Source organism: Leuciscus leuciscus (assembly GCF_965113295.1).
Source record: "Leuciscus leuciscus genome assembly, chromosome: 3".
Taxonomy (NCBI): Eukaryota; Metazoa; Chordata; class Actinopteri; order Cypriniformes; family Leuciscidae; genus Leuciscus; species Leuciscus leuciscus.
The window spans coordinates 58,591,289-58,607,063 of NC_138727.1; the positions used below are offsets into that span (position 1 = coordinate 58,591,289).

At 42.9% G+C, this 15,775-nt stretch overlaps 1 protein-coding gene and 1 long non-coding RNA gene across 2 annotated transcripts in view; one reads left to right on the forward strand and one right to left on the reverse strand.

Moving 5' to 3' along the window:
• LOC309493667 (B-cell receptor CD22-like) overlaps positions 1 to 15,775 on the reverse strand; it is a 132,426-nt gene that overhangs the window by 39,237 nt on the left and 77,414 nt on the right. The window lies entirely within an intron of this gene.
• On the forward strand, positions 10,532 to 11,088 carry LOC309493981. The gene is made up of 2 exons (XR_014204159.1): positions 10,532 to 10,573; positions 10,827 to 11,088. It is a non-coding gene; the product is annotated as an uncharacterized lncRNA (long non-coding RNA).

A 15,775-nucleotide genomic window follows, 5' to 3' on the forward strand; every position in this document is an offset into this window, starting at 1 on the left:
CCATAGTAGATTTGACAGACAACACCAAATAAGACGTACAGTTTGACATAGAACGCTGCTGAAGAACAGAAGCTGTCATTTCCTTGTTCCTGTGACCCTTATATAGCGTCCGGGTCACCGTCACATGCAACGTCATGACGCACGATGACGCACACCAATCCAGATTGGAATAGTTGTATAGTGACTTCAGATAACGCATGCCGAAGGCATTCCCCGTAGCGTTGATATGACGCAGCGGGAGTTCCCCGTAACGAAGGGGAACCGAGGTTACGTAAGTAACCGAGTACGTTTTACAGTTTAAATCACATAGTTTTGAACAGATTTATTATTTTTTACTCCAAAACGCATTCTCAAACAATGATCAGATTTCTCCATTGGGAGATGTGGATTATCCTATCGAAGAGTGAATAAATCAGTAGGCCTAAGTTAGTGAATATTTGTTAACTTCACCAAAAGTCCAACATTAACTGAAACATGAGTTTTTATTTTTTTAAACAACTATTTACTAGTGTAATTATAAATAAATCTAGCGTTAGGTGGGCGGAGACTCGGCTTCACACATGATCTATACTCATTCATGTTTCTACCGTCGATGAGTGATGTAGTATCATACAGAACTTAAAACTAAACTTTAGTAGCATATTGTATTTTAGTTGACGTTGTTTTGAAATTTTTTTTTTTAATCTGTATGTGAACGACCACATTCTAACTATTTTCAGATAACGTTGTAAAATGTACGAATACTAAACCATTGCATTTTAACTTTATACAGTGTTTTTAAAAAGTTTTACATATATATGGAAAGCAAAACTTTTCTTTAATTAAAAATGTATGAACGCTAACGACATGTGTATTTTAAATGTATAGATTATTTTAAAAATGTGTGTTTACCACCCTTTGTATTTTAATGATAAACATTGTATTAATGTCTTTTTTTGTATGTGATTGTGAAAAGTACACCTTTAAATGTGGACCGTGGGAATTTTCCCACATTGGAGGGCTCAGTCCTAAAGTGGGGAGGAGTGGGGAGGAGTGGGGAGGAGTGGGGAGGAGTGGGGAGGGGTGGGGTCGGTGTTTGTGTGAGTGTGAGTGTGAGACAGTTCTAGTCTGTATGAGAGCATAGAGTTGTGAATTAAATATAATTTCTCCTGTGACATAGGCGAAGCAAGGCATAGCATGTTTATTAATATAGCACATTTTATACACTGGCAATTCAAAATACTTTACATAGAAAGGATTAAATAATCACAAAATGTATTCAACCAATCCTATTGGTGCGTATCCATCAACAGATCCAAATGTGTCGCTCCATTTAAAAAAAAGCTTTTAGAAAAAATCTGTTCCAACACATGTAAACCTTCCATTGAAACATGAATTTAAAATCGTAGTAGGCTATTTTAAATGCTCATCCTCAGAAATAGGCTACGAACATTTGGGTACATCCAAGTATGTAAATGTAATCCTCTGGGTGTTTTTTTTTTTTATATAATCCGCGAGAAGTCGGTATCTTGCAACCGTGGTTAATCCAGCCCACTCTGCTATGAAAACCGGTTCACTCCCATCATCTTTCAAATCTCTCCATACTCCTGTATAAAATAAAATCCAATCCCTTTCTGTAAAAAAACCAAATTGGGATCCTCTGTTGTATTCGTTGTGAATCGCTCGTCGTTATCCATTAACCAATCTGACTTCGCACGCACGTCCTCCAGAAAAGTATTTCACTTGCGCTCCGCCGGCTCGTGGAGAAACGCCTCGGCTACGACTGTAACCTCGGTTCCCTGAAGAGGGAACGAGCGTTGCGTCGAAATTGACGCTATGGGGAACGCTTTGCGTGATGACGTCTTGAAGCACATGTAAAATCAGTCCAATGGTGTGGCGGAACGTCAGAGGCGGGTGACGTCACATACCAGGAAGCTATAAAAGCCAGCCCGAAACAGAAAACGAAAGCTTCGTAGAGTCTGAAGTCGTGCTGACAGGCATGAAGGAGATATGGCAAGGCGACGCAACGCTCGTTCCCTCTTCAGGGAACCGAGGTTACAGTCGTAACCGAGGCGTTCCCTTTCAAGCGAACTCGCGTTGCGGCGAAATTGACGCTATGGGGAACATCTATACCAACGCCACCATAGCTACAAATGTCTGTCCTGTGTGAAATCAAGTGAGCAGCACTAGGAAGACAAAACCTGAGACCCTGGAGTAGAGTCTAGGTCTAAAGAGTAGAACCTGACGAAGGTGTGCGGTGAGGACCAGCCTGCCGCATCACAAACGTCCTGCAAAGATACTCCTGATATAAGGGCCTTAGAGGCCGCCATACTCCTAGTAGAGTGCGACCGGACAGCCAAAGGAGAAGGCTGCCCAGCCGCCTCATAAGCAAGTGAGATAGCCTCAACCACCCACTTGCTCATCCTTTGCTTAGACACTGGACCTCCCTTGTTAGGGGACCCAAAGCATACAAACAATTGATCGCTTTTACGCCACAGGGCAGCTCTGTGGACATAAGCGTCTAACGCCCGAACAGGGCAAAGCAAATTATTCACCTCCTGGTCCGCATTTTGAAAAGGAGGGGGACAGAAGGCCTGCAGAACAATAGGTCTAGCCACATTAGTGGGGACCTTGGGGATATAACCCGGTCTAGGATGAAGAAAAGCTTTAACCATACCCGGAGCAAACTCCAAGCATGACGGAGCAACCGACAATGCTTGGAGATCCCCTATTCTCTTGAGAGAAGAAATGGCGAGAAGGAACAGAGCTTTCAGAGTTAGGAATTTCTCAGGAACCTCCTCAATGGGCTCAAAGGGGGCCAGGGAAAGGCCTTGCAGCGCAATGGACAAATCCCAAGGTGGCACCCTAGAGCGAACTGCAGGCCTCAGCCTCCAAGTGCCACGAAGGAAACGAGATACCAAAGGGTCTTTCCCCACAGACATTCCACCCAAAGGAATGTGGTAAGCACCTATAGCCGCCACATAAACCTTTAAGTGAACCTGCAGTGAACCGGTCCTGCAGGAACTCCAGAACTGTACCAATTGGGCAGTTGACTGGATCCAACCGACGGTCACTACACCAAGAAGTGAATACTCTCCACTTCAGGGCATAAAGTTTCCTCGTGGAGGGAGCTCTGGAATGTAGAATGGTCTCAACAACCTCAGTTGAGAGACCTGACTCTATGAGCTGGGCCCCCTCAGAGGCCAAGCCCACAGGTTCCACAGTTCTGGTCGGGGGTGTAAAATTGAGCCCCCTGCTTGGGACAGAAGGTCCCTCCTGACAGGTAGCTCCAAAGGAGGCCTGTCGAGGAGGGACACAAGGTCGGGAAACCATACTCTGCCCGGCCAGTGCGGGGCTATAAGAAGCAGGCAAACCCGGTCCCTGCAAACTCTCTCCAGAACTCCCGGGAGCAGAGCAACTGGGGGAAAGGCGTACAGACGTAGCCTCGGCCACGTCTGTACCATAGCATCCAGTCCCAGAGGAGCTGGATGCGTGAGGGAGAACCAAAGTGGACAGTGAGACGTCTCTCGAGACGCAAACAGATCCACTTGTGCTTGGCCGAACTCCCTCCATATCAGCTCCACCACCTCGGGGTGGAGCCTCCATTCCCCGGGCCTCGGCCCCTGTCTCGACAGAGCGTCTGCTCCTATATTCTGGACCCCGGGGATGTAAGCTGCCCTGAGGGACAACAACTTCCCCTGGGACCACAAGAGGATATGGCGTGCCAGATTGCATAATGGGCGCAAGCGCAAACCCCCTTGGTGATTGATATAGGCGACTACCGACGTGTTGTCCGTATGTACTAGCACATGGTGTCCCCTGAGATCTGTGATAAAGCTCCTCAGAGCCCGGAAGACAGCTAACATCTCTAGGCAATTGATATGCCAGGAACGATGATGGTCTTCCCACAGACCTTGAGATGAGCGACCCTCTAGGATCGCTCCCCAGCCCATGAGGGAAGCATCCGTCGTTAGCAGTTTGCGACGACAAGGAGCTCCCAACACTGGGCCCTGGGACAGGAAACAAGGTTTCTTCCACATAACCAAGGCACGTAGGCATCGCCGCGTGACCTTGATTGTGCGAAATGGATTGCCCCCTGGTCCTGAGCCACCACTGCAAGGGCCTCATGTGCAGTAGTCCAAACGGTATCACGTTGGAAGCTGCTGCCATGAGACCCAACAGTCTCTGGAACTGTTTGACAGTGAGTAGCTGGCCTAGCCTTACACTTCTCACAGCTGCAAGGATGGACTCTATACGTGGCGGTGACAGGCGCGCCTGCATCGACACTGAATCCCACACCACGCCTAGAAAAGTGGTCCTCTGGAGTGGAGAAAGCACACTCTTCTTGGCGTTCAGCCGTAACCCCAACTCTTTCATGTGGGCGAGAACAACATCTCGATGTTGAACCGCCAACTGATGCGACTGAGCTAAAATCAACCAGTCGTCGATGTAGTTCATGATGCGAAAACCCTGGAGGCGCAGGGGCGCCAGAGCTGCATCCACGCATTTGGTGAAAGTGCGGGGTGATAAAGCCAGGCCGAATGGAAGAACTCGATATTGGTATGCTTTGCCCCCGAAAGGAAACCTCAGGAACTTCCAATGACACGGACGGATGGAAATATGGAAATATGCGTCCTTGAGGTCTATCGTGACAAACCAGTCCTCGGACCTGATCTGTGGCACGATTTGTCTCAATGTTAACATTTTGAACTTGAGCTGCATGACTGACTCGTTCAGAACTCGAAGATCTAAAATGGGACGCAATCCCCCGTCCTTCTTTGGAACTATGAAGTACCGGCTGTAAAACCCGGTTTCCCTGTTGGAGGGAGGTACATATTCTATGGCCCCTTTCTCTAACAGAGTGTTTACTTCCTGTTCCATAACCAGAACCTGCTCGGGGCCCACCACTGTGGGCAGGACCCCCATAAACCGAGGTGGGCGTTTCTTGAATTGTATTTGATACCCTTTTTCCACCCAACGAGAAACATTTGACAGTAGCTTCCACGCTGTCAAAGATTCTACTAGAGGTACCAGCCTCTCGAGACTGGTTTCTGGATTTTGTTGCTGTTGAGTAGTCGGTTCGTCGCCCTGTAACGGCGCACCGGCAGGGAACGACTGAACAGAGTGCTCTAACACCCTCCTCAGAGGGGGCGGGCATCCCGAGGCCACTACGTTTCCGGGTGGTCCTTGAGATATGTGCTCGCCGGAGACCGCTGCGCCCTGAAACACCGGAGGCGGCAGGGTTAGCAGATCGGTCCCCTGAGGGCACCGAAGAGAGACGGGCACCGTAAAAAGAGGTGTTGACCGCTCTGCTTCGGGGGGGACTACCCTCATTTGTCCTGAGCCCTCGGACGTCAGGACTTCTTCCCAGCAGCCTTCTTGGCGGTAATAACGGTCCGCAGATCCGTTTTACCCCTCGAAGACTGCTGGATTTGAGAGCGCCCTCCGTGTCCCCGAGATTTTTGTGGGGGAGCACGGGAGGAAACGCTCTGTTTCTGAGTGGCACGGTGCTCAGCGCTCTTTTTAGAGGAGTGAGGCTGCTCCCGCTCAGCAGCCTCATAGAAAGAACGGCGGGGGAGAAGTTTCTGAAGTGCAGCTGCCTGTTTTGAAGCTTCTTGAGATTTAGCTACAGCACTATTAACTGCGTCTCCAAATAAACCTACAGTGGAAACCGGTGCATCCAAAAGAACATGTTTCTCTTTGTCCTTTATATCGCTTAGATTGAGCCACAGATGCCTCTCAGTGGCCACCAGGGCTGCCATAGAGCGGCCGATGGATCTAGCCGTCTCCTTGGTGGCCCTGAGAGACAAATCTGTGGCTCTACGCAGTTCGGACACAGTATCGGGACCAATACCCCCGCCCTCCTCTAAATCACCCAATAATTCTGCCTGGTATGCTTGCATTATGGATATAGTGTGCAAACACGCTGCAGCTTGGCCGGAGGCGGCATAAGCTTTATGAACCAGGGAGGAAGTGAATTTTACTGGTTTAGATGGTAACACAGGAGCCTTCAGAGAAGATGCCGTTGCTGGAGAGAGATAGCTCGCAAGCGTCTCCTCCACCTTCGGCATCTCCCCATAACCATGCTCTTTATATTTATGTATAGTGGAGTAGTGGGATGTTTGTGCAGTGTAAACTCTGAATGATACTGGTTTTCCCCACTATCTCCACACCTCGGTGTGGAGATCGGGGAAAAACGGAAGGCTTCTGCGCTGAGGCTGTGCACGAGATGGCAGGAAACGTTCGTCGAGCTTACTTTTCGAACGAACGTCCTGCGAATCTTCTGGCCACTCAATAGATAATCGCTCGACAGCCCTTGTAACAACATCGAGCAATTCCTCAAACGCATGAGACAGAGGTGGCGAATCCTCAGACTCAGCGTCAATACTAACAACGTCCAACTCCTCAGAGCTGGACAATTGCAGTATTGGTGCCTCCATCGGGGGGGAAGAAACCGCAGCGCGTGCTTCCACACCCTGATGAGAGGCACTGGATCTATCAGAAAGAGGCTGAGATAAGGCGGAGCCCGTCTCAACATCCACTGATAGATCCATTTGCGAACCCCAGGTCTGTGATCGACCGACCAGAGCCCTGGGGAACGCGATCCTGAACGCTCTGGAAGAACGCCAGGCGGGATCGGAGCGTACGCAAAGACAGCGCGTCACAATGCTCACAGCCAGCACCCTCGAGTGCTGACTGGGCATGCTCCTCTCCCAAACAAGCAACACAAAGGATGTGAGTGTCCCCACCCGTTAAATAACGCGGGCAGGGGTGCACACACAACCTATACTGCTGCTTGCTCGCCATACTGAATATATATATATAGATATAGACAGACAACACCAAATAACAGAGACAGATTTCACACAGAGCGCAACTGAAGACTCAGAAAGCTTTCGTTTTCTGTTTCGGGCTGGCTTTTATAGCTTCCTGGTACGTGACGTCACCCACCTCTGACGTTCCGCCACACCATTGGACTGATTTTACATGTGCTTCAAGACATCATCACGCAAAGCGTTCCCCATATCGTCAATTTCGACGCAACGCGAGTTCCCTTGAAAGGGAATCGCGTTAAACGGGTCCTGGTAACTATGTTTTTTTTTTCCGTGGCGCTAAGGTCGAATCCTCCATAGCTTCATCAATGTTTCAGGAGTTTTGGGGTCTGACGTAGCCATAGTGTTCTACTTGAATAAAACCACAAGTAGCTCTTGTCATGTTTGCGCTCCTTTTTAAACAGCTCATGTGACTGTGATGCTGTGGGAGGGGGATTCCCGTGAGTGATGTCATTTTAGGGAGGCCCTTAAATCAAAATTGACCTCTCAGCTTTGAGAGGGGTGTGTTAGGGGGTGTGGTCTCTTCGAGCCGTTGCATCGGTTTTCTTTGGTCATTTAAGTTCGGCCACCGAGATGACCGGATGTATTTTCTGTTTGGGAGCTTGAAGGGCGTGTGGGAATTTCCCACGGTGACATCTGTTGGGGGCGGGGGTGGGGGCGGGGTTCGTGTGTGTCTCTCTGTAGGCCTCACAGAGCTTCATTTCTGACTGGCCTCCGGAGTGAGTGGACGCTCTCCACTCTGCTCCACCACAACGAAACACTTATATATCTTTTAAGCTCTGAGTACTTTAACGAATGGTACGTAAAAACGTAACACTTTTTAAATTAGTTTGTGTTTCATGTAAAAGTTTTACAAAATACTATGTGAAAGTTAAATGCTTACAATTTTTTTAAATGATGTTTTTGTAAATTAAAAAAACTTGTTTTAATGTTTTAACATCTTTAAATAACACTAACTCATTTTTTTAATAACTCTTTAAGAGAAAAATGCAATTTTAAACTTATTTCATTAATGTTTTAAAAGTGATGAATGTACAACTGTCTTCTTTAATAAAAAAAAAAAACACTGATCTCACACTCTATGTCTTAATTGTACATTTCTTTAAAAAGTTTATATCGTTTAGAACTTGTATGCGCTGGGAAATTTTCCCACGCTTTAGATGTTCAACCCCTAAGAGTGTAATTAAGTGATAAAAACAGTTGCAAATGTTGTACAAAACAGGCCTACACACACCATACTCATCTTTGCACCAATAAAATGTGCAACACTTTATGTTTTTACTACCAAATTATATGTATCTAATTCATTTAAATTACAGTGGGATGTTTTCCTCGACATCTCGCGATTTCGGGGCACATGAGTTTCCGAACATAATGCATGATGGGATACGCTTAGCCTTGAATACTCCGAAGTGGTGTTCGAGATAGTGTGGGTTTAATGTACATTAAGGGCACTGCTCTTTGGCATTTTTAAGTCATAGGACAGTATTACGCACTTACTTTCTGTCGCGTGCACGCACTCTCAAGTGGCCAAGACCACAAGTGTGGGTATTTGGACAAGGCAAGAGACTGGAGACGAGCGGTGAGTAACCAGGTCAAGTGCATAATGACAAACATCTGTGTCTTGTTGCAGTAACTGGCATGGAGAGACCGGATAAAAGCCACTGGGAAACTGGGAGATTCTGAGAGAGAGTGTGTTTCTTTGTCTGTTCCAGAGCAGACTTTATGCTACTTTGATCTACTGAGAAATGTATGTAAACTCAGAGAATATGTGTTTGTTTTTGGTTTAGTTTAAACCAATAATAGCACTAGCCTCAGACTATTCTTGGACCTACAGATGAAGACACTAGCTCAACATAAACCCCTGTATCTTGACTATAGCTGCGCATGCACATGTACAAGTGTGTGGGTCACCTAATGTAGCATCAGTGACCTCATCTTCTTTTCTTATGAAAATTGAGCACCATCTAACAGAGAACTAAAAGAGAAATACGCTCTAGTTCTTAGCTTAAAGTCAAACAGAAAAACTTCAATAAAAAACTTTTATTTATGCAAGAAAATGACATCAACCATAATTTTTGCACTGCTTGAGTACGGAACTGTCTAAAGCCTTTCCCCGTCCCCTTTGATTGACAGCAGCTTTCATTAAATAGTCAGCCTGTATTATACAGTTATCTGTTGTTAAAATATTAAAGTTTTAAGGTGTTTGTCACCAACATACAAAACACTGCTAGAGAAAACATTGTGTAATTGGACTTTTGATTTTAAACCATATAGTTACTGAGACACAGCCCTGTGACAACTAGCCCCAACCAATCTCCCATAAATCCCCCACACTTAAGATATTTAACAGAACAGTTGTAAAATCATGCTCTTACCCGTTTCACCAACACCAGTGACCAGTGACAGCACTACAAATGATCAGGCTGAAACCAGTATTGGCGTTTTCACACTCTGAATGACACGTGATTAACACTTATGACACCTCAACTAGTGCAGATCGAGCAGAGGAAGAGTTTTATCAGACAACATTAGACTAAAGGCATAAACATTAAACTGAGAGAAACTTTTTATCAGTCCATAAAGATGCTCATGTAACAATGTTTTCAAACTTGGGAATATCTATATTTAATCAGTTGCATATAGATAGTAATGACAAGGTACCTGTTCTTAGGAAACAGAGAAAATAATTGCTTGAATAACTGTACTTTAATTTGCATATGCAGACCAACTATCCTAGCTTGTAAAACACTGGAAGGTATTGCAGTAGCAGTGACGTCAAAACACACATTTCATCGCCAGCATCGCCAACTGTGCATTTGATAAACCTCCAGTTTACTGATTCATTAATACCAATCTGGAAGTTAAATAAACAAAGAACTTAAAACAGAAACAGAATTGATTAATCTGAATGTTTTTATCATGAGAACTTCAAAGCATTTTTTTTTTGTCAGCGGCCTTGTTCTTCTTGAATGCATCACGTCTCTAAAAATACCATTTCCTCTTTAGTAAGTGAGACTTCAGCATCACAGTGTGATCACGTGACCTTCATAAGCGATGGAGAGACGCTGAGGGACGTCTCACAGAAGAGGAAGAGGAAATCAGTCCTGTCAGAGTAACGCTTGAGGCCTTTTTCACATATGGCAGCTCTAGTAATGGAAGTCCTGCCTTCTAAATAAAAGTTCCAAATTGGTAATTGTACTAAAATGAGGGCCAGTCATTAATCTGTTTAAAGTCATATGTTTACAGTCATTAATATATTCATATAGTTCTATGTATATGTAATATTTAATTCCCTGTTGGTTTGTAGTCAGGCAGTAAGTTACTCGCCTATTGTTAGGACCCGACGGTGCTAAGGACCCGGGATTCATAAATTTTGGGGCATCTCGCCCGGGGGGCGGGGTTACGTCCTGCGTCACATCTCTCATGCGGGTTCTCGTCGACCAGGGTCAGCGCGCACCAGCGGGGACCCGTCAAAGATTCTATAGTTTTTCCAACCGTCTATTTTATTATGGCTATAATGAACAGGCTGCAATGTCAAGACTGCAATGCTGTAATATGGTGTGTGTGTGTGTGTGTCGGCGGGCGCGATCGAACAGTGGAAACATGAAAACATAGGCTACTCCGTTATTTTGTTCAGGACATCTACAGATATTATTTATAAATGTATAATTAAACTTGTTTAAATGTAAAGTTTGGTGTTGTTTTGTTTTTAAAATAAGTTAACGTTACCCTGTGTACATCTTTTTGCACGATGGAGGGTACGTTTTTAATCATGTTACATTGTTTTCCTGTTTAGTTAAGATTTCGACTGTTAGATAGAGTTAGATAGATTAGCTAGATAGAGTAATCTTGGCCAACTTCAAATTACGTGTTGCAAACCTGTCCTCTTTTGGTGAAAATAGTTATTGTAAGACTTTTGTAAAACTTTTCTTTTAAACTTTTTTTTTTAGCACTGCTTCACCTGTATGCTTCACCCCTGGTTTGTGTTAACGAAATATTAATGTTTTATAGATCTGCCTTGGATGCCTCCACATTCCGAAGTTGTCTAGAGAGATGGGGGATACATTTCCGTAATTGTAAAGTCGGAGGAGGATCTGACACACCATGCACACCATGAAATATATTTTTTAATTGACTTGATAACGGGTTAAGGTTAACAACCTTTTTTTTTTTTTTACTGTGTATTTGTATTTGATTTAACTATTTCACTACCTGCATGAATGAGCTGTCCTGACTTATTGATTAATTTATTAATTAAATGTTCTATTTATTGTGTATAGACATGATTAAAATCTTGCATTAAGGCCTGTTTCTATTTCATAATTCCACCTGTAATAGCAGTATTGAGTCTAATTAGTCGTTACTGCTTGAATCACCTAAAGAAGAAACATGAACTGGTTAACTGGAGTTTACTGGAAGTTTACTTTTCTTTTCTGCAATACAATAAGTAGGCCTAACTTTATCGAGGTAAAAGTTTCCCCGCTGTCACCAGACGTAGGTCTAGGAGTGGAGAGAAGAGTGACAAAATCACGGTAGGACTGTGCAAACAAAGTAGGCTATCTGTCTAGCATTGCCATGTCAGTGTATTGATTCATTGTCCCTTCATAGTTTGTAAGAGACATTTCAGGTTGGATGTATTTAATAAACTGAGCGAAGCCTATTCATCTGTTAATATGAAACGCAACTTGGCCATTGTAATTAAGGCTACAGCACATCTTGTACAACTTAAACCCTTGGTAGCTAGGTAACGATAAACAAACTGAAAGACCGCAATTCCTGATTTCGCTTTCATTCACTAAACAAAGACTATGGAAATTAAACATCACTTTTCTTTTTTTTTTTTTCTTTTTTTTTTACTTTATTTATACATTTCTCCACATATTACAAAATTCCAACCATTCCAGAACACAGTTGTACAATTTAACATATGTAGAGAAAAAGTGTAAAAAAAAAAAAAGGGTAAGATCAGAAGATAAGCAGGGGTCCAGGACAAACCTAATATAAAGGGAACAATTATTAACCCCAAATAAGAATGTTCAAAGAAACCCAATACATTATCAAATATGCAAAAATTACCCCTCAACCACCCCAACCCCAAAAAAAAATATGCAGGGAGTGTATGTTTCCATACAGTATATGCAAGGAGAGAACCCCACATTTTGTAAAAGTTCTTGAGAGAACCCTTCAGTGAGTGTCTGATTTTCTCCAGTTTAATACAGTGAAAAACGTCTTTAATCCACAAAGAGTGAGTAGGCGGGACAGATGATTTCCAATGCAGTAAAATCTGGCGTCTGGCCAGGAGGGTCACAAAGGCCACAAAATCTGCCTTGTACCGTGGACAGTAAACTGGCGAAGAAAGTGTACCAAACAGTGCTGTTATAGCCACAGGTTCAATTGTTGTCTCAACTACCTCTGACATTGTCTCAAATATATCAGTCCAATATCCATGTAGGGTTGGGCAGAACCAAAACATATGTGCCAGGGTTGCAGGAGCCTGACGACAACGGTCACATATAGGATCAATGTCAGAATATATTTTAGAGAGTTTGACCTTACTCCAGTGAGTGCGATGGAGTATTTTGCATTGGATCCATCCATGTTTGACACACACAGATGAGGAATGCACCCTGTATAAAATACTCTCCCATAGTTCATCTGAAATTTCCTCTAATAAGTCTTCCTCCCACTGAGTTTTTATAGATAGCAGTGAGCTTCTATGTAGGGAACATATTTTGCCATAAAAAAAAGAAATCATCCTTTTCCCAATAGGTAGTGGCTCAAGGAATAAATCTATGGAAGTGGGAGTGGGGAGCCTAGGAAATTGAGGGTACATATTACGGATAAAACTGCGAGCCTGCAAGTATCGGAAAAAATTGTTTCTGGGCAGTGAAAACTTATCCACGAGTTGTTGAAAGGATGCAAAAACATCGTCTATATATAAATCTTTAAACATTGATAGGCCGTATGTTGCCCACTGGGAAAAAGTATTGTCCATCATTGATGGTGGAAAAGCAAAGTTTGACGCTATAGGGGCAGACATAGAAAATGTTTGCAATCCATAATACCGCCTAAACTGTCTCCAGATTCGCAGTGAAGTTTTTACAATATAATTTTTTGTATAAGGAGAAAATGAACTGTTAATAGGGGAATATAACAGGGCAGTTAATGTAGTAGGAATACATGAAGTTACTTCCATGGCAAGCCACATGGGTGAGCACTGTGATTGGACCTGGTTTAACCAGTACTGGAAAACCCTGAAATTAGCTGCCCAGTAATAGTGTCTAAAGTTGGGCAAACCCATACCCCCAAGAGACTTAGGTCGTTGAAGAAGTGCTTTGCTAATTCTAGCAGTCTTTTTATCCCAAATAAACTCTGAAATTAATCTGTCTACTCTCTGAAAGAATGATTGAGGGAGAAAAATGGGAATACACTGAAACAAATACATAAACTTTGGGAGGGTATTCATTTTAACAGAGTTAATTCTACCAGCTAAGGATATAGGAAGTACCGACCATCGTTCAAAGTCTTTCTGAACCTGAAGCAGTAGATTATCAAAATTAAATTTTAAAAGATCTTGAAATCTATTGGTTATACAGACCCCGAGATATTTAAAATTGCACTGTGCAATTTTAAATGGTAACGTATGCAAAGGGTATTTATTGGCCACTGCATTCAATGGGAAAAATTCACTTTTGCCTAAATTTAGCTTGTAACCAGAAATAAAACCAAATAATTTTAAATTGTTAAGAACCGCAGGTACTGAAATAGAAAAATCTGAGATATAAAGAAGAAGATCATCTGCATACAATGAGACCTTCTGTTCAATACCTAATCTTGTTATTCCTTTTATTAATGGGTCAGACTTTAAAGCAACGGAAAGAGGCTCAATGGCAATAGCAAAAAGAAGGGGGCTTAAAGGGCATCCTTGGCGGGTGGAACGGTAAAGATTAAAGTATTCTGAACGAATATTATTAGTCCTAACTGAGGCCTGAGGAGCAGAATACAGCAACTTCACCCATGAAATAAAATTCTCACCAAAACCAAATTTTTTTAATGTATAGAAAAGATACTCCCATTCTACCCGGTCAAATGCTTTCTCAGCATCCAATGACAGGGCAGCTTCTGGGATAGAAGGGGGTGAAGAATTATAAACAACATTACATAATTGCCTAATATTAAAAAAAGAATGTCTACCCTTAATAAAACCAGTCTGGTCTGAAGATATGATTGAAGGCAATACAGATTCTAGACGCACAGCCAATAATTTTGATAAAAGTTTAAAATCAACATTAAGCAAACTAATTGGACGATATGAAGAGCAGTCCAAAGGATCTTTATCTCTTTTTAGGATCAGGGAGATTGAGGCCTGATTAAGTGTTTGAGGGAGTTTTGATCAATTGAATGATTCGTTGTACATGTCCAATAATATGGGAGCCAATTTGTTCAAAAATTTCGTATAAAATTCTAATGGATACCCATCCGGTCCAGGACATTTGCCACTTTGCATCAAGGAAGCAGCTTTAGTAAGTTCATCTGTAGTGATGGGTACTTCTAGCTGATCAACAAAATTAGAATCCACTGTAGGGATACTGAGGGTACTAAAAAAATTATCAAAGTCAGAGAGGTTGGCAGTTTGTTCAGATGTATAAAGGGAAGTATAATAATCTTTAAAATGATTGTTAATTAATATGGGATCTGTTGTTGTCCCTGAAGGTGTTTTAATTTGGGGAATAAGGTGGGAAGTTGCTTCCTGCCGCAGTTGGAGAGCTAGCAGCCGACCGGCTTTGTCTCCCTCCTCATAATACCTAGACCTAGTTCTAAGCAGTAAATTCTCTACATGACTTGTTGAGAGTATATCGAATTCTGCTTGTAATGCTTGGCGTTCCTTATAAATATCTGGAGATGGGGTAACAGCATATATATTATCTAATTTAGTTATTTTCTGCGTTATCTCAGAACGCCTCTTTTTGTTTAACCTTGCCTTATGGCAAGTATATGAAATTATTTCCCCCCTAAGAAATGCCTTCAGGGCTTCCCAAAAAAGAGATGCAGATATCTCCGGACTGCTATTTGTGGATATGAAAAAATCTATTCGCTGAGAGACAAATTCCACAAAACTGTTTTCTGATAGCATGCGGGTGTTGAATCGCCACGGTGGGCGTGTACCACTGAGCCCCTCAACGTAAATATTCATGGTAACTGGTGCATGGTCCGATATTACAATAGCATTGTAATTGCACGACTCCACTGATTGGATAAGTCTATTATCTATTAAAAAATAATCAATACGTGTAAATGTTTGATGAACATGGGAAAAGAAAGAAAATGCTTTACCACATGGATTAAAGAAACGCCATGGGTCAGAAATGGCAAATTCTTCCATAAAAGACTGAATTACCCGAGCAGATTTTGAGGGTGAATTACGTCTGAGAGAAGAACGATCAAGGTCAGGATTAAGCCAACAGTTGAAGTCCCCTCCCATAATAATAGAATATGAAGAGGTGTCTGGCAATGAGGAAAATAAATGTCTAAAGAATTTGTCGTCGTCCCAATTAGGGGCGTAAATGTTAACTAAAAGAAGTGCAGTGTTACCAATTCTCCCTGAGACGATGACAAATCTGCCATTAGGATCCGTTTTAACATCTAAACACACAAAGGGCACTGATTTATGTATAAGGATTGCTGTCCCTCTGGCTTTACCCTGGAATGTGGAATGATAAACCTGGCCTACCCATCTTCTTTTTAGTAGCTGATGGTCTTTTGTTTTGAGATGAGTCTCTTGGAGATAAACGATATGTGCCCCCAAATGATGAAGATGATGTAGTACCTTACTGCGTTTCACTGGTTCGTTTACCCCTTTGCAGTTCCAACTAACAAACTTTAAGTTGTTACCTCCTGCTCTGTACCCTGTCTTAGACTGTGACATGTTTAAAGTAAAAGTAATAAATCAAGTGTACAAG